This window comes from Anoplophora glabripennis, unplaced genomic scaffold, assembly GCF_000390285.2.
Source record: "Anoplophora glabripennis isolate ALB-LARVAE unplaced genomic scaffold, Agla_2.0 scaffold42, whole genome shotgun sequence".
NCBI classification, from domain to species: domain Eukaryota; kingdom Metazoa; phylum Arthropoda; class Insecta; order Coleoptera; family Cerambycidae; genus Anoplophora; species Anoplophora glabripennis.
Genome location: NW_019416219.1, coordinates 823,605 through 848,368, shown reverse-complemented (window position 1 = coordinate 848,368; position 24,764 = coordinate 823,605). Strand labels below are relative to the sequence as shown.

The following is a 24,764-nucleotide window of genomic DNA, read 5'->3' as shown; positions in this document are numbered from 1 at the left end:
CGGCGCCTCTCACCCCCAGGTCGGAGCGTCGCGGCGCCGTCATTGACCAGGTACGATGTCCATGTGATAAAACCGGGTGGAGGTGATGCGTCGATGTGTTGCCATTAGGCCGCCCCCGCGCAGGCCGTTCCCCACGTGGTATTTTCCCCCCATATCGCCGGCGGAGTCGCGATTCGCGCGCCATTCGCCATTGTACCGCGAATCCTGCTGAACGCTGTGTCGCACGTACAAAGCGCACCGAGAGTTTTGTTATTGTTGTGTCCTGTTCGAGTTGTTTTGTGGATTGTTGTCAGTAGAGGAACTAGTCCCATTTTCCCAGAGCCGATAAGAGAATCGCATGGCGATTTCAAGGTAAGTGCCGGCCCTCGGACAATGAACACTCTCAGGCTTTCTGTTTTCGGCGTCTTGCTAGCCTTGTTGCTGTCAAGGCGTTAGCTAATTTTAGTAGTCGTCGATATTCCACGTTATTAATAAGCTAATGATACGCGTTTACGCGATGTGATTTGGGTGTAATAAACCCATGTCACTGTGGTTTGTTGAACATAACCTCTCCAACGCAGACAAAGACCGGGAAACAAAGAAACGCCTCTTGCGACCGATGGAGTGCAATGTTCAATGTTTACCTTCTAGTTAATAGAGAAGTTTCGCTATAATTTCGATTTACGTAAACAAACAGTTACATAAAGACACGTTCTCAAACAAGAAATTTACTAAAATGATCTAGAAACTAGCAAAGATTTCGAGCTAGTAGTAATGCATACATTCGAAGTGTCACAAATATGCATTAAAATGATTTTTCAATGTTGTATTTAGGTTTTGCAATTCTTTATTTACCTATATTTAGAAATTGTTAATAATAGAGTATTTACGTACCTAGAAAGAACACCTATCTGCCTCCCATATGTAAATTTTATTATCAGCACATGGGTATTTTTCATAAAGACAAAAAAAATGTACTTACATTTATAGATACGCTACAATAAGTGTAAACATCTATGGGAAATCCGAGTAGACGTGTTAGGTATAATCTTTAGTGACAGGAAAATCACTTCTAGTTAGGTAGGTATATATTGTATTCATACATGTCTCGAGCGTCTTATCTCCAATCAATAATTTGTAGATAACTTGCATGTACAAGCATTGTTTATTTTTATACCAAGTGGTCACGGAAAGATGCACAGATTTAATTTTACTTATTTTTAAATAATTTTAAAGATCTTAAAGATTTCTGTCATTTTGGTAAATGCGTAGGTACCACAACACGCAATTTTAGTTAATGTCGCTACAAGTTACTAGCTATATCAGTGTTGCCAACTGACAGCTAGATGACCAGATTTAAATACACCAGAGATCCAACAAATTAACAAAAAACTATATATAAAATCCAGTAGTTATCTTGTCATATATTTATTCCTAAAAAAACGAAACAAGAAATAAACTTTTTTAAGGCTTAGTTCATTTTTCTTTTAATTTGTTTTTTTTATTATGAGTTGTCTGAACAGTCTGTTGACTTCAGCATTACTGAATCAATGATTCTTGATAACTCTGCATTACTTCGGACCAAAAATTTGTAGTATTATTTATATATTTTCCATTCTAATAGATGTAATTTGTACTACACGCTCTCGATTGCCTCTATCGCATTATTTGATTTAGAAAATGTTTCAAAATCGAAGATTTATGATGTGATAAAGCATTGTCGACGCTGATCTGACACATTTGACATCAATCCGAATTATATGACAACCTTATTCTTATTCCTTTTATTAATTTGAAAACAAAACTAGGTAATTGCTCGTTCCCTTAAGTGCTCTTCTTCTACTTGATTTAAATGGCACTCCTTCAATTTTGGAACAATATACTCAAATTTAAAGCCTGGATGACATGTTATCGACATAATCTTTCAATTTTTGTTTAAATATGTCTGTTTTTGTTTCACATACCACAGAAATGAAATTTTATACCAGTCATTAATTTTTCTATAAATAGATCTCAAATACACCAGATCAAGTGTAAAATACGCTAAATTACCGTACATAAAAGTTACTTTTATATGTGTACTAGGACTAGGGTCACTTGGTTTTAACAAATTTTATTTATTGAATCAAATATGTACATACAATATTTGCATCAATGTAGCTATTTCAAGGACATCATCATTTTCTTTTCCTTAAAAAGCAAATTAAATAAATATTATCCTCTATTGGCAGATATTTATTCTGTCTGATAACAGTTATAAACATATAGAAATAGTAAGTATAAATTATCTATAGATAAAGAAATATTTTAAACAAAAAGTTTACTACTTAGTTGTTAGAGAATTTCCCTCTTTTGGCTACCAAAACACCACTTTCATGATTGTTTATTGAGTGGTTTGGACGATCTTTTAAACAGGGTCTTAATTTTAACAGACGATAGAATAGAGAAAAAAATTATTAAAATCTCCAACTTGATGTACAAAAGTTCGATTAATTAAGGAATATTGACATAACTGCGTGCATAGAATACCATAAAGAACAATGTTTATCACTTTATTGAGCTTCTTTATGCTTGATTCTAAAAAATAATTAGCGTTGTAATAAATTTAAAATTCGATAAAATTCATATCGAGCAATGTGACAACGGCGTGGCGGATAAACGAAGTACTAAGCTGTCCAGCATTACGCAATTCAGTTGGTATCTGGAATTGGACCGTGTCTGAGTGTTTTTTGCGTACCACGATTTCTTTTTCTTGGCGTGTTTTCCAGCGAGTACGCGAAAATTGGATACGAAGGTGTCGTGCGTGCATAAAAAATGGTGATAGATATTCTGAGCATATGTTGTAGTTTGTTTTGTACTTGTGCGTTTAAAAATTACTGAATTTTGCTTTTTGGTAAGTACTTAAATTATTTCTAATACGTATGTATGATTATTTGGACGACATAAATCATTGGGTACTTTAATTACATATTTTTCAAATATATAATTTGATTAAGTCAAGTTTCTGTTTACATACATTTTATTTTATTTATTTAAAAACTGGAAAACAATTGTCTTGAAATTTACTAAATGTTTCACAATAAAAGTTGTTTACATTTCTTCCGTAGGACACGTCTGCCGCGTGCACGCGTGGTATGTTGTAGCTGTGTAGCGTTAGGTTAAGCGCTGTTGTCACGTTGTGATGAAACTCCTCAATATTAATACTCGCTGTATTTTGAAAACTGTTAATCATACGCGGTAGTCAAAATTCTTACACCCTGTATAGATATTTTGATACGCTGACTTTTGTGAAAGAACATGTTGCCGAATTTGGGAAGACTGTCTCTACTCTCTATTTTAATGTTTTTGTAGACAACTACAAAACTCGAAAATTAATTTAGCACATTGCGGATTACCTACTCGGTCGCCTACGAGAAAGCAAATCCACTGCCAAAATCACAAATAGTTTGTCCTAATAGGCTGTTGGTCAACCAGACTATTAGGTAAACATATAACAAGTTAACATGCTCCATATGTATGTAAGAACTACTTATTTTTGTTGTTTTTTAATTACCTATTAACTAGAAAAGATTAAGTCGGCTGTAAAATAAAGATAATTACTATGTTCTACCTACCTCCCTATTAATCTCAATTTATCTTATTGAATTTAATCTAACTGTGACTAATTAATCTATGATAAAAACGTACTTACTATATATTTATTATTTAACCGTCTTATTTTTAAATTCTTTAGATAAAGATATAAAAATATAGCTAGATTCTAATACAATAATACTTTCGTATACGCTAAATCAGAAATATATCGCAATTATTTATTTTGCTTATTTTTCACAATCTTTTAATTACGTTAATATTATTGCTTACGAGGTCGTTGGTATTACCAGCTGTTTTGATACAATTTTTCAACAATACATTATAAAATAATCCACGAACTAATTTAGTTCTTTGAACTTTGGTGTTTTAAGAGCTATATTAATTTTCGTCCTCAATAAAAAATGTTTCATGGCCAGCTCAGTTCAATGAACGATAATTATTTAATATTTTTGTTGTGTAACATAATTAAAAAAAAAATACAGTAACGTATTTGCTTTATGTACCTATCTTGAAATTTAAATTTTATGTATTTAATAACCCTCTATCCTTTAACAATTATTGACATTTCTACAAAGCCGGAAGCACTGGTAAATATTTCTTTCATTTAATTACTTTATATTTCAAGAAATAGCACCGAATTCTTTTTCTAATTTTAAAACTATAACGGGTTTGATCATTCTATTGTATTTTTTTATTAAATCCTCTGTTATCAGAAAAAAAATGTTACACCATTCGACTCCTGTTGTGATGGAATTAATTCTGCACATCGTTTGGGTGAACGACATCTCGCATAGAGGTCTTTCAGGGTCAATAAGGGTCATTGAGATACATCAGCATATTTTACTCTGAATAGATCCTTTTGAACAGGAAGAACTAATTGCAAAATAAAATGATTTCAACTAAGTTTCCATGAGGTCAATCAGAGAAGTAACCACAGATGTTTTTAAATTAATGCATTTTTGGCATTATTTTCATAGATTGCAAAGCTGATGAACAGTGCTACGTCGTTATAAATTATCATTACTATTTTTTTAAGTAGATACATATTTATTATTATTGCTCTCATATTTTTACTTTATTTTAAAGTTATAACTAATTAAACAAATTAAAAATGTTTCTAAAGATCCTAACAAATAATGTTAAAACCTTTTCTTAAAAATTTCAACGCAAAAATTCCATATCAGCTCAACTAACGCATCTTTTTAACATTTTTGAGAAACTATCTTTCTATCATTGTGTTTTGGTTTCTGTTTTTACAGCTAAACTAGCTTTACTAACAAAATTTCTGTTCTTTATTGTTCTCAATGCAAAAGCGCAAATAAATAAAAAAAAATGATACGAAAAATGAAAGAGAAATACCTACAATTGAGTTTTTATACGTATGGGAACGACAGTTAATTTTTTGGCACCTTAAACCGTATATCCGTTTTGACACCGGTCAATTATTGTCGCTAGACTAGATAAACTGTCCTGTTGTTCTATTTCCGACTGTGTGAACTGTATTAGCAACATAAAAAGAGCTCTATTGTTTTGAATTATCAGGAAGGCTGTCAGAGAGAGCTGCAATTCAATGGCGTGCCAAGCGGGTTAACCGAGATAAGCGTGAGCCGCTGCTTCAGAATGCTTTTAACGTTCGCGTCACATTAGTATACTGTTGCTTTGTTATCGTGCGGATGTTGCGTAATTAATTCTTTTTAATAAATAATGCGTACGCCTATGTCTCGCGGCTCAGTTCTGACAGGCCTAATTATTAGGTGATTTTAACTTTTTTTTATATAGAAACGTGATATACTTGACAAAATTGTACTGGTAACTAAAATAATCGCAATGTGCCTCTTATAAATCTACTATTCTTTAATAATTAAAAGTTCAGGGTCTTCCTTATTTGCTGTATCATTCCAGATGCTATTTCGTCGTCAATTCCATTTTCGATTCGTAGAATTTGGCTAATTTTCATTGTCAGTCTACACGGACGAAATCACTGATAAAATAAAGCATACATTTATCGAACGGGATAAATAAAAAAATAGAGATACCTATTAACTGATTCTCAATGCAATTCTAAAGTTATTTCCATTGTTTGAATAGTGAAATCTGATAAAGCTTTCGAAATGTCAATCAATTAGACATTGTCTTCCCTTGTTATCGCTTATTTTCTCAATTGTCTGTCATTGATTAAAGTAAATATACACATCACTTTCCTAGTCGTGGATGTTTAAAAGACTGTGCCGCAAGTTTTTTTTCTATTTAAACTGAAAATGATTCTGTCGTAATTGTCTAACCTTAAACACATGTCAAATCTGTTCAGGCAAATCATGTTTAACAGATTGTGATTGAAAACATCAATCATAAAATTTATTATATATAATATTTTTTAAATGTGAAATAATGAACATTATTTTAACACTGGTACTGTATAGATTCCATAGTAATTTGTTGTTTTGTTGTGTCTATACCATGTCATAAATTTCAGAGTACATCAGGTTTGTCACCTGCAATATACCAAAGTCGCTTGACAGGAAAAGGATATTCTCGTCGTGGGAATATTGGTGCTTGGCCAATTTTTATGCCATAATAAGTTCATAGCTCAAGTGTAATAGTGTTGCATTTTTGCGGTGTACTAGTTTTTACTTTGTTACAACCAAGATATTTTTTATGCTTAAATTACTCAATTGTATCAATTTTTATTGGTTTTGTCATAGTATAATATCTTACATATACGATTTTATATCTCGATATATTTCTGGGTTTAATACTTCGAAGGTATTGGAGAAATTATCAATTTTACAAAAGTTTAAATAGATTTATTGCATGTTGAAGAGCGGAAACCATATTTTTTTGTAATTATGAAAGGGAGGAGTTCCTTCACATAAAAAAAACTCCATAGGTCCACTCTGTGAACGTTTTGTTGATGACTAATTTCCTTCCTCTCCTTCATTTGTCAGCTTTTGTCAATTATTTAATATACCATCAAGAAAATTTGGGTTTCATCCAAGGATATTTTTCTCGGCATAGGATCTAACCACTTAACTGTGAATGAACTAGAGCTGATGCATAAATATTGTTTGTTTTCGTGGCAAGATAATTCTTAAAATACGTTCAAAATAATGTTACAAAACATTTATCGATCGTCCAATTCAGCAAAATTCTTCAGTTTTTTTTACCACCACGGTTACGTTTCAACTAGGATAACGTCTACTTCGTTCACAACAATATACCAGGTGTTTTATTAAAAAACCTTTAGTTAGCTTTTCGCAAAATTCAACTTTTGAGACGAGAAACATTTCCTAAAATATAGCCCATACCAAAATATTGTTTGCCCGTGTTATGTATTCATTCTAAATCTCTAAAAATCCTTGGATGCACTCCAAATTTTTAGATAGTTGAGCCCATGAATGCTTGCCAGTGTTTGTGAAATTAAAAATGTATCATCTGTATTAATATTGTAGTCACTTTCCCTGCTGCATTAATTTTTTATCATATTTTTTATGATTACCATCTTCTCATCCATTAGAGTTTTAATAATTTAGAAATTTATGCAAATAAATGTGAATAATTTATAATTTCCATTGTTGTGCTAACACAGGCAGAACTTTGAAATGAGCAACATTGTATCTAGATAAAGCAATTAATCCTGATAACTTCTTAGCAAAAAATTAGCAACAGTTACTGGTAGCAAATGTTATGACTGTACTGTTTTGTTTTCTAAATCGTACTGGGCGATTCCAAATTAAAAATTTATATTACACTGAGATATTTCGCGCCCAAGTGAGAAATTATTTTGATAAATACCGAAAGGTATGTCCTGGTCGATACACAAAAACAACTTTTTATAGTCGATGCCATTGTACCTGACGTCAAAAGTATTGACCTTGACTTTGCTGAAAATAGACCATTCAGACGGACATAGATATGTGAAAAGTAAATCAGATCCCTAAAATTAACAGGTCTCTAAATAGAACTCGTGTTAAGTCGAACAATAACGCACAAGTAATTTCTGACGTTTCCTCCAACCATTCAACTGGCGCAGCAGATTTAGTTCTGCACTGCAAATAGTACAAAAAATTAATACCTAATGTAGAAATTTAGTTTAACAGCACATTTATTTCTGGTGTAAAATTACATCAACGAATATTTTGGTCCGTTGTGAATTTACTCTTATTTTTTTCAATGTTCTTTGGTTGAAATTAATCGAAAGCTTTAATTGGTTGCTGCTTTATGGAGAATGTAACTTCCGGCAGATGTTATAAAATTACTTTAAACAACTGAGATTTTTAACAGAAAGGCCAGTTCTTGTGAAGTCGTTCGCGCATCTGGGTTATGTCTCTGTCTACCGCTTATTTATCGTAAAGAATATTTCTGTGTTGTATCAAAGATATTTAGAGAAGATCTAGTTTTTATGCAACTTTAACAGACCCTAGGACATATTTCGACAAAGTATCGGTTGTCAAGTAAATATTTTTCTGTTCTACGCCACTGGCGCTTTTCGCCCCTCTATCGACAAATTAAGATTATTTACGGTCGAAGCTAAATGATGTCAGTGCATTTACTGCAGAAAAAGCCTTACATCTGCAGACAGTTGCGTCACTGAAAAAGAATCTTGCATCGTGCATTTAGTTTTTTTATGAATATGCACTTTGTTCGCTTAATTCTAGTTTCAAAACATTCCGAGGCTATAGTCTTGCAAAAGCGATCATCTTTATTTAGAAAAAAACTGCAACTGTTGCAATTACATCTGCGATGTTACGTGATGTCACAGCGCATACGTGCAGTACAGGGTTGGTCAAATGTACATAGACGTAGGTACGGGGATTTCAGCAAAATTAAATTAATTGTTTTATTCTTCACGCCGGCAGAATGGAAAGTTTATTGCTTTTTTAACGTAGCTGTAATTTAAAACTTAACATGACTTTAACGAGATTTAAATTCTTTTGGTTGAATAGTCAATATAATCTATATTTAATTTTTTTAACAGTTAGAGACAAATGGTCTTGGCATTGAAAATAATTCCCATTTGTCTGTCTATCATAGTTTCTATTCTAAAAATAACGTTAAAAAATGGTCCGCCAAATAACTCAACTTCCAATTGTATATTTGTGACAAATTTTAGTTCAGTTGAAAATGGCGGACAAAGTGCTTTTAGCGTTTTTTAGAAATCTTTTTTATTTTCTCGTGAAAAACATGATCCAACTAAATTTATTATTGAATTTTTATAAGGAACCGTAGATATTCTGACTTTATAATATATTTGAACTTTTTATGCTGTGTTATAGACGTATAGTATCAACAAACGTTAAATAAAATAAATATGTAGTAATCTACGTAATATTACAAAACGAGGGTAAAAATATTTATGTAGGTAATACCTTGAACTGTTACGTAAATAGTATGTAGGACTTTCCTCGTTTCTTTTTTCGTTTCAAATTTATATTATGATCTAATTTTACTAGTTGCATAATGTGTGGATAACATTTTAATTCGTTTCTCCCAGTGTTTCAGGTAGTGATGATTCTGTTAATACAAGTCCACAAATTCGTATATGTACAGGGTGCAAGAAGTTTGACTGCCATTATTTCAGCATGAGATCTGATCGAGTAATCATAAATGAACAAAAAAGTTGTATATTATTAATAGTAAGTACAGCGAGTATTAATGTTGGGGAATTTCATCACAACGTGACAACAGCGCTTAACCTAACGCTACACAGCTGGTGCATACTAAGTATGCACGCGGCAGACTTGTCCTACGGAAAAAATGTAAACAACCATTAGTGCGAAACATTTAGTAAATTTCAAGACAATTGTTTTCCAGTTTTTAAATAAATAAAATAAAATTTATCGATTTTGTAGTACGAAGATAGTGTTGTGCTTAAATTTTAGCTCGAATTTTAGTAATTATGAATCTCTTAACGCAGGAACTTGACTTTTTATCAAATTACGAATTTGAAAAATATGTAATTAAAGGACCCAAAGATTCAGTAATTTTTAAACGCACAAGTACAAAACAAACTACAACATATGCTCAAAATGTCCATCACCATTTTCGAAGCACGCACGACTCCTTCGAATCCAATTTTTGCGCACTCGCTGGAAAACACCTTAAGAAAAGGAAATAATGGTACGCTAAAAACACTCGGACACGGTCCAATTCCAGATACCAGCTGGACAGCTTGTCACGTTGCTCGATATGAATTTTATCGAATTTTAAATTTATTACAACGCTATTTTTTAGAATTAAGCATAAATAAGTTCAAAAAAGTGATAAACATTGTGTTTTATGGTATTCTATGCACGCGGATATGTCAGTATTCCTTAATTAATCGAACCTTTGTACATCAAGAGTTTGATAATATTTTTCTCGGAAATGGTTGAGTTTAGGACCCATGTCATATATGTTTTTTTGTTTATTTTAATGTATTCTATTGTCTGTTAAGACAGTCAAATTTCTAACACCCTGTAATTATGTATTTTAAATTAAAATTTATCGGAAAGTGTCAAGTCACGTTAACAATACTTATTTCTAATTCTTTATTCGAGTCGAGCAATTTTATCTAGAAACTGATGGCCGGGGATGATATTCTATCCGAAGTTTTGATGGATTTGAAATTAAGTTATGCATAATTTGATGCTGAACTTGGAGATGCTCTTAATACTTCATAATAAGACTTTGTAAAGCCGCCGTAAGTATAGACTCCAAGAGTAATCTCATCTGTTGGATTCGAAACATGCCTGAAAAATTTTGACTTCCAACCGAAGTTTGGGGACTGTTTAGTTATCTACGCATCGTCGTGTTGGATTCGAAACATGGGCGATTTTTTTCAAAAATTATTTACTTTTTAACTATATCGCATAAAATGACGCACAAACTGTTTGATTCGTGTTTACTTCCGGTCTGGTTGCAAGCAGATATCGCGTACATTTTTTTTCGTCTTATCTGGCGGAGCGAGACCATTTCCCTTCAGGCTCCATTCACTTCGGTGTGATTGACGCCATGGATCTTGCACGTAGATTGATACACGCATTGATGTCAAATTTTCTTTCGGTCAATGTAAATTGGAGACATGCCTGCCTGTCCTTCCGTCATTCAGTTTCGGAAATGGCTTGTGGTACATCATTATCGGGAGAATAAATTGAGTTTACAAAATATGCACGTACTTCCGGCATCTGTCGAATGATTAATGAATTTATGGGTTTTGGGGTGCCGTAATTGATACATGTCCGCGCGGGGAGGCCCTGTCGTCGGGAATGGCAAAGGTAGAAGAGTATTTCATGCTAAACACATGCACGTACTCCTTCTGAAAGGGTGTGGAAAATGTAGGTCAAAAATATTATGTTTGAGAGTGTTTGCTTTGCAAATGTTGTTTTGTTTTTTTAACCTTGTTTTTAACGAACATTTTGTTCCATATTGTCGAAACTTTTTAATTTTAGAATGTGTGATGTTTTACGATCTCACGCTGTACCAAAAATGAAATGTAAATCTGCCATACCCTAGAAGTTATTAAGGTCCTTGCATACTGGGTGCGAGATTATAACCAACAATGTATGTAACACCTCAATTGTCAATGCTACTCACGGTCACTGGTTGTTGGCAGAGAGTGACCTACTAATATGTAGATACTATGAAAGTAGTAGCTAAAGACTGATAAAGAGATGACGTAATTTTTTTATTTTCCGAAGAGCAAAGGGACCTTAGCGAGTCCCTATTTACGCCATCTAAAAAGATTTTTACTGTCATTTTTCGTTTGTCTATTGCCCGTTTGGCCCGAGACGCGAAATTTGAGATACCATGTAAAAAAATGCTGCAAGTCTAGATTTATTTAGATTTCATACGTTGAAGTCAATAATAGGAACATATTAAAAATATATTTATAAAAATTTTCACAGAATTGCATTCCTATTATTTCAGATGGCTTTTCCGTCTTCAAGGTTTCAAAAAAGTATTACTATATCTTGTTAAAAGGAAAACGCCAACTAAAAAACAGCCTGTATAGGAAGTTCAATTAAAAAAAGATATGTTTGCTCCTGCAATTTTGATAAAGAACATCAAATTTAAGGAAATTTTTTAAATAATGATATGCATTGTCCTAAATTTAAACTTCTGGAAGCAAAATAGTTAGAGATACATATTTTACAATGAATGTACTCTTACACCCTCCCTATTTTTTATTGAAGTTTATTGGTGTTTTCTGATAAATGTTTATGGTTTTTCTTCCTCAAACTTTATACATAACTTATAACTAAATTGCAACGAAGCCGACAAAAGAATTTATACCTACTCCCTTCTTAGTCTTTAATTAAGAAAATTGATAATATAGAATGTGAAATAATTGTTGGTAGCGTGCACAACAACAGGCATAAAAACTTTAATGTAGCATGAATAATTGATCAATCGAACAAAAATCTATATTTTTTTACAGTAACATGTTTACACCATGAACTTTTCAAATTAATTACTTTTTTATTAATAATTAGATTTTCCCAACAACAATAACCACTTCTAAAAAAGTGTTCAGGGATATTGTTCCACGAAACAAATTAGTTTAATATCATGTGACTTCGCATTTAAACTAAAATACACTAGTTACTTGGTAAGATATATACGTAGTAGTGAATATTTGATGACCGCACAAATATTCCCTATAAAGTGATTGTTCAAAAATGGAGTTTAATAGTAGCTGATGGTGGTCATTGTCATTATTACTTAATTGAAGCTAACATTAAATTTTCACGGAATGAAATTATATCCACGAATTTACGGACATTTAGCATCTTGTATTTTTAATCCAGATATTAAAGGAGTTGTTATTGCTACAAAAATCTCCTTATTGTTTCTATTTGAAATGCAGATACGTAATTTTTAGATAGGAAAAGAAAAAGATTTTATATCAAGTTAACCGTGTAAGGTAGTTTTAGATTATGTTAAGAATTCTTGAGTCAAGATATTTTTCTCGCGGTGCAGTATAAATTTATTACAGAACATACCGTTGCACATAAAAGTGAACTAACGGTGTGTAAAAGGTTTTTAATTAAACTGTTTAACGTTAACATTTTTCTGTTCACCCGATGAGCCTTTGAAGTTTTTCTCATTCATTGAATTACGCTCTGACAACATTGTATTTGGCAATTTATGAGTGTATGTAAATCTAACTAGATTCTCAGCGAGTTTGCTTACATTTTTTAAGTCATCGTTTATCTGTCGTTTACGGTGCTAACTAAAAGGATTTTTATTTTTGTTTAATCTATATCTTCGTTCTTTTGTTTAGTTGTTTTTGGATTTAGTAAAAATGTTTTTGATTACCTAATAACACACGAAACTTGTATCAAATTGCTGACATATGCTGAAAGTATTTTCTAAAAAAAAGTTGTGGGATTAATATTTCAAAACGATTTGATAGAAAAAAGTGCAATTATTAATGCACATTGTGTTCGTATTAGACCCAGTTGTGACACACACCTTCATGTATTGTTAATGAAATTTCAACATGTAAGAAACGGGATAAAATGGAAACTACCAGAAGGGCAACGAACCAGATGTCGATTGTACAGGGTCTTTCACAATATCTACGTCAAAGTGTAATAAAAATATTTTATCCACAATCACCTTATAATCGGACTTTTATCCACACATATGAACCGTCTAAAGCAATACTTTATCCTCTAGTGAAATAATGAAAAAATAATAAACCTATAATAAATCAAATTTAATTTATTTACTTATTAACATTAACATTTACATTTATAGTAATAGACATTTCGTTTTTTGTTTTATTTTATTTAACTTAGTTTCCGTTAATAACAACACTTGCAGCATTGTTGCCATCATTTTCGGAAAGCATAACATTTGCCGAAGTTTGTGAAGAATTTGCACAAGTTACGGAAGTCTCTTCTTGAAAGGAACAGCTATATTTTCTTTGGATTTCCCTTGCAATATCAAGTTTATTAGATATAAACTTCTCAACATAACTTTCTGCTACTGAGGAGCTCTTCCATCTACCGTGATCCACCCTTTGATGGTTGTAAGATGAACAATGCGCTATGAGTTTCTTTACAAACGTACATATGGAAAAGTTCCATTTTTCCTCAATATCAATATTTGGATTTCACAGCTTTTGGTTACCAAAATGAAACAGGTGAATTATTACCTATTTTTATTACCAAAGATCCATTACCCAAAGACTCAGTTAAACAATGTAAATAGACAAAAAACTGTAAGACTAAAGCTTGTTCTTGTAGGAAAAATTATGTCACTTGTGTGGTTGTAACATAGAACAGTGTGAGAATTCTTATGATTGAATAAATGTGTGATAATAATATGCAGTACTAAATAAATGTTCTTTAATAAAAATTAAATGTATTTGATACTACTATTGCCCTTTTATTTTTTTTTTGCCTTTTTTTGTTCCAATTTTGATTTATTTAATTAAATTTTTTTTGATTTTTAAATTTTAATTATTCATTTTTTACATAATTTTAGAGTAAGAAAAATTGCTTGAATGCCTAAATTAAAAGACCAGAGCCGGAGGCGGCAGAACGAAATAGCGAATAGCTTATTAACAATTAAAAAACAAGGCTTTAGAATAATGCGAGTCCCAAAAACTCTTCAGCATCTTGTAGATGGATGTTTAAACTTTAATTTAGGTACCTGGCAACATCAAAAATAACAATTTTTAATCCGGAAATCGGCAATTGAAAATCGAAATTTTCACATTTTTAGCAACTTAAATTGTTTATAACTTTAAAACTATCAATTTTCGAAGCATAGTGCATAGGAACTTTTTTGTTTATAATGTGCCAAAAAACCTAAACAAAATTTTTCCGGAGTGAAAAAACTAATTTTTGCGAATGCGAGGTTTTCGCCTTGTCTACTTTAAGCAGATAACATTTAAGTGTAAAGAATCACTGACAGTTGCTTCAAATGTAAATAAATAAAATTTGTTTTGTTTTTGTTCGTAATTACTGAACTAAAAAATAATTTATCGCATTTTTTAACATTTTTACTGATGTTGGCTTACAGTTATTACTGCAATATATCATGCCAGTTACATTTTATTAAAAAAATATATTTTAGTGGTTGTAGTGTAAAAGTATGTCTTGATTTCCGTTAAATTCAACATCAACATTACTATCCGCGTATCAGCTCGATAAGTGAAAATTGCTTCAAGCCCGATATGTGGCTTGCAGCTTATTTTTAGCGGCGGCAATTGGAGTCGCGGAGGAAAATCTTGGCCGAACCTAAGCCCCCGTGAGGCGGGCGCTGTCAGGATGTTTTTTCTAAGTAAGCCCGTCGTGGCACGGCTTTATCGTTCTATTCCTTTATCAATTAATCTTTTTCAATTTCTGACTAGCGCCAAATCCTTGGGAGAGAACCAGAAACGTCTTGCGCTGAAATTATTTCGTGGCGTTAAATTAGATTTGGGGTCGGTCGCCCTGTCAACCGGAAGTCTCGAGAAAGAGATTTCTCTCGATGGGACATTTTCGAGTACCATTTTGCTAGATGTGATATGATGATACATTTATTAAAAAATAGGATTGGGGAGGGGTCAAAAAAATCATATCAAGGTAAATTTTTTTTGACACAAAAATTGCCGAAATTTACTTAAACAGACAAATAAGTATATTGATTTGTAAATTTATATTTTGGGTCAATTACAGGTAGCGTAAAATTACATACTTAACTTAAAGTAGCATCGAAATAAACAGTTACCTGAGATTTTTGCTAGTGAAGATATAAGCTCATTTATTTTTTAATTGTCAGTGTTGCGAGAAACAACTACTCCGAGGGCTATATTCCCCTACCGGCATTGAATTATACTCGCAACATCTAGTGCAATAGCTAGGTTCGTTCGTCAGTTTAACCCATCAGGCACATACCGGTTTCGGACTTATTAGTCCTCATCAGTGTGTCATAGGTGAGACAACCGACGAACGATCCAGATACTGAATTCACTATCACTTTAATTAGCTATTTCCTAGCTAACTAGATTATCGATAGCCTCTTTAAATCGTCAGTCCAGTTTCACTGTATTCTTCGTTGATTACCGAATATTTGAAGGAACTAATGTAGACATACATACGTAAATTGTCCTGCGGAATCAGAATGCACAATCAAGAAAACAATTGAACATCAAATTAAACATAATATAGGGATAACTAATTTTTATTAGAAACATGTTCTGCAAAAATCAGTTGTTCGGCCATATCTTTGTTTTCTGACTGTATGTTGTTGAAGTAAATCACAATAAAATGAGTAACGAATCACCCTTATATCTGTACACGTTTTTGAGACAAATGAATAACAAAAAATAAACGTATTTTAATACCTCTTCTTGCGTAATCATCTATTATTTATAGATTTAATAGCTAGTTGAATAATAGATCAATTGAAAGTATTATCATTTGTAATAATTGATTTTCTCTCTCTCAGGGAAGTAATTTTCTGTTCGTTCTCATTGAAAAATCGGTGCGAGAATCCTTTTTATCAGTTACAGACAGATTGATGTAGAATAAATTAGTACTCAGCTCCGCTAGAAAGAAAACTAGATCATTGCCACATCCTTCTTTTATCGCTGTTTTACAACATCCAGGAAATTCGTTACATTTTTAAATGTTAAATTTATAATTGTTTATCAAGTAAATAAATCGTTGAAATATAACGTTTTATTTGCCTTGCGGGATTATTTAAGCGTTTTAAGTTTTCCGCGCTCGTTAAAAAATATTTAAAACAGGGCAATAAAGTTAGTTATACGCGATCAGAATAACTACAGGTCAGTAGGTTTGTTTTCAGACAAAACGTCGTGGTGCCTAATTTTGTATTGATTTTTCATTGTCCTATTAACAAAGACATAACACAACAGCTGAAGGCGCTAAGAATCTGCTTTATTATCATTATTGGTGTGTTTCTGTTTATTTATTAACCATTGGACAACAGAATTGCTTTGACCAATCTGCTCATAAGGTATTCCAAAAATGCCTGATTCTAATTGATGCGTTTTAGCCGAGCATTGAAAGAAACACGGCCGCTGAACGAATTGACGAAGTGATTTTGCAGCATGACATCGCTCGGTCACATATTGCAATACCGGTGGCCCTACAGTAACGATTTTTGGTTTATTTTCTTGTGATACCATGCCATTAAAAAATTTCCACGATTATTATTAATTTTAAGGATCAAAAAATGACTTGGAAAAAACTGCCCTTTTTTGGGTGTTTTTTATTTTTTCAAATAACTTTCAATTTTTGCTTTATGACGACGACTTTCATAGAAAGAAATTACTGACATTTTTTCACGAATTTAAGAAAAAAATTTTTTATGACCTGGAGCCGAGGTAACTTTTTTATTTAAAAAAAATCTAGAGGGCGTAATTAACATTTTACAGCAATGCGCTTGATGGAGGTTAATATTAAATACTTAATTTTTTATATATATTATATATTTTTAAAACTTACAACTTTCTACAAATTTTTCGATCGGAGCTATAGTTTTTTAGTTACTTATTTAAGACAAACTGTTTTCTGCAATTTTGTGAATTTTTTTGACAATGTTCACCATTTTGGATCGAGTTTAAAGAAGAAGAAAGTCAATTTAAAATTTAATTTCCATCCTATATGGTCATATTTTTTTGTCCAGGTAATTTCTGCAAATTTAACATTAGGTCGTCACAGAATACCTGGATGGATACATTCTGACATGTTTTTTTACTATTTTTTTTTAAATAAAGCATCAAAATTCAACTTATTCAACATCCCATTATTATTAATCGTTTGCAGGAAAGAGGGGAAACAACCTCAAAAATATTTTACCTAGAGAGAAAAGTGTCAGAGGAAACAAATAGGAACACAAGACATGAAGTTTGACATTTCAGTTTGCCCTACATTCATATTACCTCATACCAACCGAAATAAACCAATTCTGTTATTTTTTCCACACTTGTTCTACATATTTTTCCACCTAGCACAAGCAAACTGTAAATATTTATGCTTCCTAAGTATTCCAAACGTTGTTCTACACTAAACAAATATTATATTTACTCGTATAAGGAACGGGTAGAACGCAGATAAGCCATTCATAATGGAAGGCGTGTATTGTAAAGATAAAGCGTTTCCTGTTCTTAAAACATTGTTATGTTTTCCGTGTGCATACATTTTGTCCTTAAATTTCTTTTAGCGACCTCGGGCCGCACCCGTCACTCGCAGACCTTTCTCGGAGCATATGGCTGCCGGTGCAGTATCGGAATGTGCAAGGTAATGCAAATATTCAGCGAAGGTGTCAAACTGGAAAAAAGGAATTTGAGAAATGAATGGGTTCGGTAGATTTAGGTATATTTTAAATATTGTTTAAGGTGTAGGTTTTCTTCTGTGATCATTTTATCGCAACAAATTATGAAATTGCAAATAAAATGTAAATAAATACCTGCGTCAAAAGGATTATTATTGGGGAGGAGGTGTTGATTTTAATTTACTCATACAAATGAATAGATATAAATCGGATATTGCTTAGGATTTCTGTTGAAATTCCATTCAATTTTTACTGTGTTGCCAACAGACCAAACATCCCCTATAGATATTTCGCTATTTATTGGAAATCGGCACACAGTTAAACTGAAATTGAGTTACATGAAATGAATTCGTCGAAATGTTTTTGCATTCAGTCAGTTATTAATTGTAGATACATTTTTACGAATGTGTTTTATTTCCAATTATATACGACATAGACTGTTGTTTCAACTGGATTTAATACTGATAACGATTTTGTTAAATGTGTGGTGATTATCTGTCGTGCATACCGTTATAGTTTTTTCCTAGATATTATCCTGTCATTATCTTATTACTTTATTCTTTTATTGTACGTGTTACAGATTCTGTAATTCAGTTTTTCGACATAGTTTAGAAACCATTTAAATAATATCTCGAAGAAAATAACTAAACGACGAATGTATAACGAAAATCACATTATTTAAGTGTGGACTGTGTCTTAAAATTTGTAGGCAACAGACTATTATTTTTCCTGATTTGTGTGTTTAGTTTGGAATCTGTAACCTATGGCTCACTTTTCATAAAGGAAGCCAAGCCAGTTTCTTCCTTCGTTATATTTAACTTCAATAAACACATGTTTCTAAGTATGCGCCATGTGTTGTGTTTCTGAAGATTAAGCTTGGAACTTACGGGGGTCCCATGCTAGACTTAACGTAAATATTTATTAGTAGTTGTCTCCGTGGCAATAAAGTGGTTTACATGTTAACTCCGAGCTATTTAGCGAGCGACAAAGCGCCTAGACGGTCTGTTATTGCGCCAGTTTTTGTTGCAATCAAATGTTTCCGTCCAATTACGGTGCAATTTCTTGTTAATAACGTCTGGTCTGTCCGTAAGATGCAGCGGTGGACAATAACATCTTTCCAATCTAAAGTAGTGAAATGTTGAGATTTTAGCTATTTAAATCTGGCTTCTGGTGCATTTTAGCATACAAGCAATACCATCATCGGCAAAGCCACATTTACACTGAACACTTAGCGTTGGAAACATTTTGTTGTCCACAGCTGTACCTATTAATAAATCGTTTCTGTGATCCTAAATCAACATTTTGTGTTTTTTTGATTTCGAAGCGATTTCTCTTTATTAGAAACATTGATCAGCTGAAATAATATATAGAGAAAGGATAAATGTTTGTAACTTGGAAAAATGTGGGAACAGAATGTTCAAGGCAAATAGCATCCGTGTTATAAAAATGACTTCATGTATTGGAAGGTGTTATAACTATGTTGCCATACATAATATTTGTTAAAACTTATTGGACTGGCAGTTTAGAAACCTACAGGGCAAATGTAAATGTTGGACGCTTGTCAAATTTAAAAAATGTTACAGTTTTACAAATTTATTGAATTCTTAAAGTTTTCGAGAACATAAAATAATGGTGCATCTAATCGAAGATTAACGAACCGAAACTAAATTATTTCATTTGCCCCCAAAACCTGCATTTTTATAGCTTCGCCAGCTTGTTGAAGAAACATATTTGTCTGTCAAAATGCAGAAACCTGACCTCGGTTCAAAAATAATTTTATTGTCCTCGATTTTTTATGAAATTGAGAGGAAAATTTGGGTAGGGTTTTATACTATAAGGTAATGTTTCCTGCAGTTCTAGTAAAAAGCGCAGGCGGGGGAAATAGAAGTTAAAGCAGGGAAGATACTTTTTTTGTACGTCTATGATCCAAATTTATTGTTTTTTGGACGGGTTTTTTGGCTGTACAATTTTTCTTGAAAATCGAGATCGCGACATCTAAACTAGTTTTTATCTCTCTTTCCGGGAAATAAGGAAACCCCCTAAAACGCACAGCAATAGAATTTAATGAGTTTCATAGGCGTCTCCAAAAAGGTTTCTGCTAAAGGTAAAGAATAATAATAATTATGTGTAGAAAAATATTAATTTATTTTAACAGCTGGTAGAACTTGTAAAAAAGTCGATTTTATTATTAACTTTTATATAAACGATTTTTGGTAAATCGACTTTTTTTACGAATTCTACCAGCTGTCAAAATAAATTACTCAACTTTGAGAACACCCGATATGCTCATTTGGCCAACAACATATTTTAACTATTTACGTCCTCAGCCATTTTTATTATATTGATGGTAAATTTTGATTGACATCAAAAAACATTTACATTTTCATTAAAATATTGCTGCACTGCACTGCTAGGCAATTTGTCAACAACTGAAATTTATGGCCGGTCGCCCAGTGCGGCTGTGTTTGTGCGCCGTTTTCCCGCGCGCGCGTTTTTCAACTGGGCGTATACATTTCTACCACTTCCACTTTTAGTTCGACGAGACCTGTACATGGGTATGGCTAAATAAATATGGCAACAAGTTTTTCAAATATTTCAATGCTGAGTTGTTGCGTAGCGTTCGAACCTGGTACGTCTTCAATTGAGATACGAAAGACAAGTATCTAACAAATTTCACCCTAAATAGTATATGTACAGACAATTTGAAATAAAGGAGATAAATTTATATTGTATACACATACATATGGCGCCGCATGAGCGTGTTCTGCCTGTTGCAGTGCTCATTTTGTTATAAAACTATAAAAAAAAAATATGTAAAACATTTTATACCCGTATGTGATCATCATACACAACGGCAGCATTGCAAAATGAATCATGGTTAATCATTGTTGTTTTTTGCGCCAGGTAATAAAACTTTCATCGTCGCTAATTGTTTAACAATACAAAAGCATTTGAATATTTATAAGTGTTAGAGGAAGTCCGCAATTGTGACGTTATAGGAAATGGTGTTTATATTAGTCTTATCTCGTTGCGATAACACTGTTGACATTGGGAATGTTTACGTTAAAAGCCAACATTAAATATACATAATTTATATATTTTTTTAATTAAACATTAATCTCGAGCTGTGTTAATGATATTTTTGATACGTGGCCCCCGTTTAGCACTTTTAGAAAGATTGAGTGAAATTGAATTAAGGTGAAAACAATTCAACGATTGTTTTGTTAGATGTGAAGAAAAAGTTTGGAAGTTGGTACTTCTACAAAGTTGAGCAAACATCTTTTGTTATGTTACTGTTGTCAGTAACGACCTATTATAGAAAAAAATTCCTATGCTATTTGAATCGTGCTGTTTACAGTTATTTATATGTAAAAGTAAATAAAAGATGATAAACGATAAAGCTAAGGATAAAGAATTAGAAATAAATCTTGACATAAATATTACACCTATGTTATTTTTATTTATTCCAAAATTAATCTCGGGTTTCTGTCCAGGTTAGAAATGTTTTAAGGATTACCTACATCCAAATGATTTATAAGTACACCTACTAAAAAATCTGATAAATATAAGAGTTTTATTAACGTACCGTATTATTTTATCTAGATTTTTTTTATATTCTGGCACTTTTTATCCTCGACCTCCAGTTCTATTTAAATTAAACGATGTACAACTTTTAATTCCTTTAAAATAAACGGGCGTTACATTGTAGTCTAATTAACACTCTGTCAATATTTTCTCTACAATTTCAGGCAGTGATTAAATTTCAGCTATTACGTTTTAATTAAAACTCAACGTGTGACAGTCAAAAGCGTTGGGACAGGTTGAACAATGTTTCTGAAAGAAAAATTAGGAAATGCTAATATTTGCGTAATGGAAAAATTTAAATTCTGGATATCGTTAAGTACCTACTTTATAAGATGTTTTCGCTTATTCTATTATTAAACGGTATTTGCAAGAAATTAGTTCATTTTTCGAACCAAGTTATTTTCTTTTTACTTAGAAATAGCATTAAGAATTTTCTCTCCACCCCTGGTTAACAGATTTATCTGACAATGGAGCAAATTTTTGCCTACAATTTGGTCAAATTTCTTTAATCCGTGTCAAAAATTTGAAGATATTTGAATAAAAGTAATATTTTTTAAACTGCGACGCTGCATCTTAAAAACTAGTGGCTTTAAACCCTTGGTCAATTCAAATTTTTATGTCGAAAGAACCACCTCCTGAAGTTATGATATAATCGTAGAAAACACTCTGTATATTCTTCTGCCGAATCTTTATTAATATACGAAGAATAACAGGCGGAATAAACAGCGATCTTGCTCATTTTTTTTCCACTACACACTTTATTTTTCATTACAGTTCTGTGCTTTCGAATTGAAACAATTGAAAAGTTGTAACAACGTTCAGGAACTTTTCTCAACTATTAGTTACAAAGACATTTAAACAACATATTTACTGTTTCTGTGAAATTCTGTGAAAGATTTTATTTAATAATTAAAAATAATTTTTTATTTATAGATATGTCTCATTTTAGCGCAATAAAACACTTAGTCCTTTAAGATCCATCTTGTTGCTTTCTGTGATGATTTATTCTTCATTTGCCTAACAAACCGTTAACTTTATTGACATTTATTCTCATTAGCCGCCGATTATTACCCGTGGCCTTTGTATGGCATAATTTTGAGTAATGCTCTCTGATTAATCCTCATTTTATATATTTGCAAAAAAACAAATGATGTCATGTGGTAGCGCCATGAACTAACTGAAAGTGAAAGTAGTTTTGCAAACAAATATGTTAACGCAACGTTGGCCTTTAAAATAATATACCCACATTCTCTCCACATTTAATGGAAGCCTGATGCAATGTAATGCGATAACATTAGACATGGAGTAGCTTACGGGATTGTTATGCAGTTCGCTTTGATTGCGTTAACTTTTTGAACTCATTTTGAGACTCGCTGATGTATTGATGTCGCCGTAGTGCCAGTTATACACGTAATGATAAATAGCTACGATATATGTGCAGGAACTTCTTATTCCATTTTATGGATTTAATGAAGGTAGTGATTACTTCTCGTCTCTAGTTCTGTTTCTCACCTAGAAATTTTCAAGATTAGATTGGAAATTAAATGTGAAATTTCACGCTAGAACATCCTGAAACATATACATTCCATTCATTCCGAATAACATCGGCAACGTTACTGGCTAATACAGGAGTTGATGTATTAGCAATCAAGGGATGTGGTGGGTGGAAATCAGCCACAATTGCAGAAAGTTATGTTGCTGACAGTTTAAGTAACAAAAATGAAATAGCCGACAGGATTCTTTGCAATGACACTTCAACTCCAGGTTGTAGCAGTACGTCATCATGCTGTTTTAATGGATCAGTCAGATAATATTGAGCCTCCGGCGACTGAAATGGAGCGGTCAAATCATTTTGAGAAAAATGTGACAATTAGTAAACGCGAGGGGAATAATTATCCAGATTTTATAAATGTTACTAACTGTACAATTACTATGAATATTCATTCATAATAATTAATAAAATGTAATGTTAATCGAATATTTCTATTTATTTGTTCATAAAATATGCATTTATAACTCGAAATCGCTTTTTTCCCTAGCAACTTCCACTTCTACGGTAAAATCCACTTACCTCCTTAAAAACAATGTATTAATAGTTTATTTACTATTGGATCAGATTAAAGAGTTTTATTTACTCATATTCGGCTGTAATAATTAGAAATAGATAAGGTGTATTTGTTCATTTGTAACTTCCTAATCAATATCAATAAATTGGATAAAAATAAAGGTTTTGCTACTATACGTTCTTAGAATTTAGACTTCTATGAATTCTACAAATTAATTGTTATAATTTCAGTTGAATGAAAAACAATGGAAAAACGTATCAAGATAAGAATTAAGCAAAAAGTATCAATGTTTAAACTAAAATTCTGGAAAAAATTTAAAATATGCTCATTGAGGGGCCATTGATACAGTGTTTTATAAATCGACGTCATAACTCACTTTGAACTATTTTAGATCATAATGTTTGAAGTAATCTATTTTGTTGTACCCAAATATTATGTAGAATAAGAATCCGAGTTTGCCTTTTCCAAAAAAAATTCAAGGGAACAACAAACATACAAAAAGAACGAAAAATTACCCGTTTTTCGGCATACTTTCCGTGTAACATTGAAAGTAAACCCTAAATTAAAAAAGTCGTAGTTTTTATGTGTGCAAGATTTTGTCGATTGCATAGAAAATTCCCTGGGCAATAAATAATTGTTTATAGAGTAAAAAATTTTCAAAACACTAAATGGTTATAAAAGTGTAAAAATAGGTACTTATGTTTATTACTATGACAACAAGTATCTCTAAAAATTGTGTGCCCTTTCTAAATCTTAATTTAAACCCACGGTACGCGATAAACTTTTTGAAATTTTATTAAACAATCCTGTCATTCGAAAACCACGGAATCGATCGTTGCAAAATTTGTAGGGTAGAATTGACATGTGTTTTCCTATTTGTTCACAAAGTTTTATCTATATTTATAAATATTTACTTATTTTAAAAATTTCTGCAAATATACATATGATTTTCTACTATCTTTTGCCCATTGTTAATGCAAAACTCAACTTTTTTTATTCGTAGTTGCTGTAACTTTATAGAAAATCTTCAAATAAACATTGAATAAAGAATGACTTTTTTGGTTTAGGGCTTACCTTCAATGTTACAGGGAAAAATATGTCAAAAAACGGGTCATTTTTCGTTCTTTTTTTATGTTTATTGTTCCCCAGAATTTAGCAATGGTTTTTTGGAATGGGCAAACTCGGATTCTTATTCTACATAATATTTTAGGCGTTTACTATCAACCTACATGTGTATTCTATATGAAAAATACAGTGACAGGACCG

General features: G+C 32.0%; 1 protein-coding gene across 1 annotated transcript in view; it reads left to right on the top strand.

Annotated features, from left to right (window-relative positions):
- The first annotated feature begins 202 nt into the window (after positions 1–202).
- LOC108905446 (brain tumor protein) overlaps positions 203–24,764 on the top strand; it is a 214,609-nt gene continuing 190,047 nt past the window's right edge. The window contains exon 1 of the mRNA XM_018708308.1: positions 203–351. The gene's annotated coding sequence lies outside the window, so the exon portion shown is untranslated. The remainder of the gene's footprint in view (positions 352–24,764) is intronic.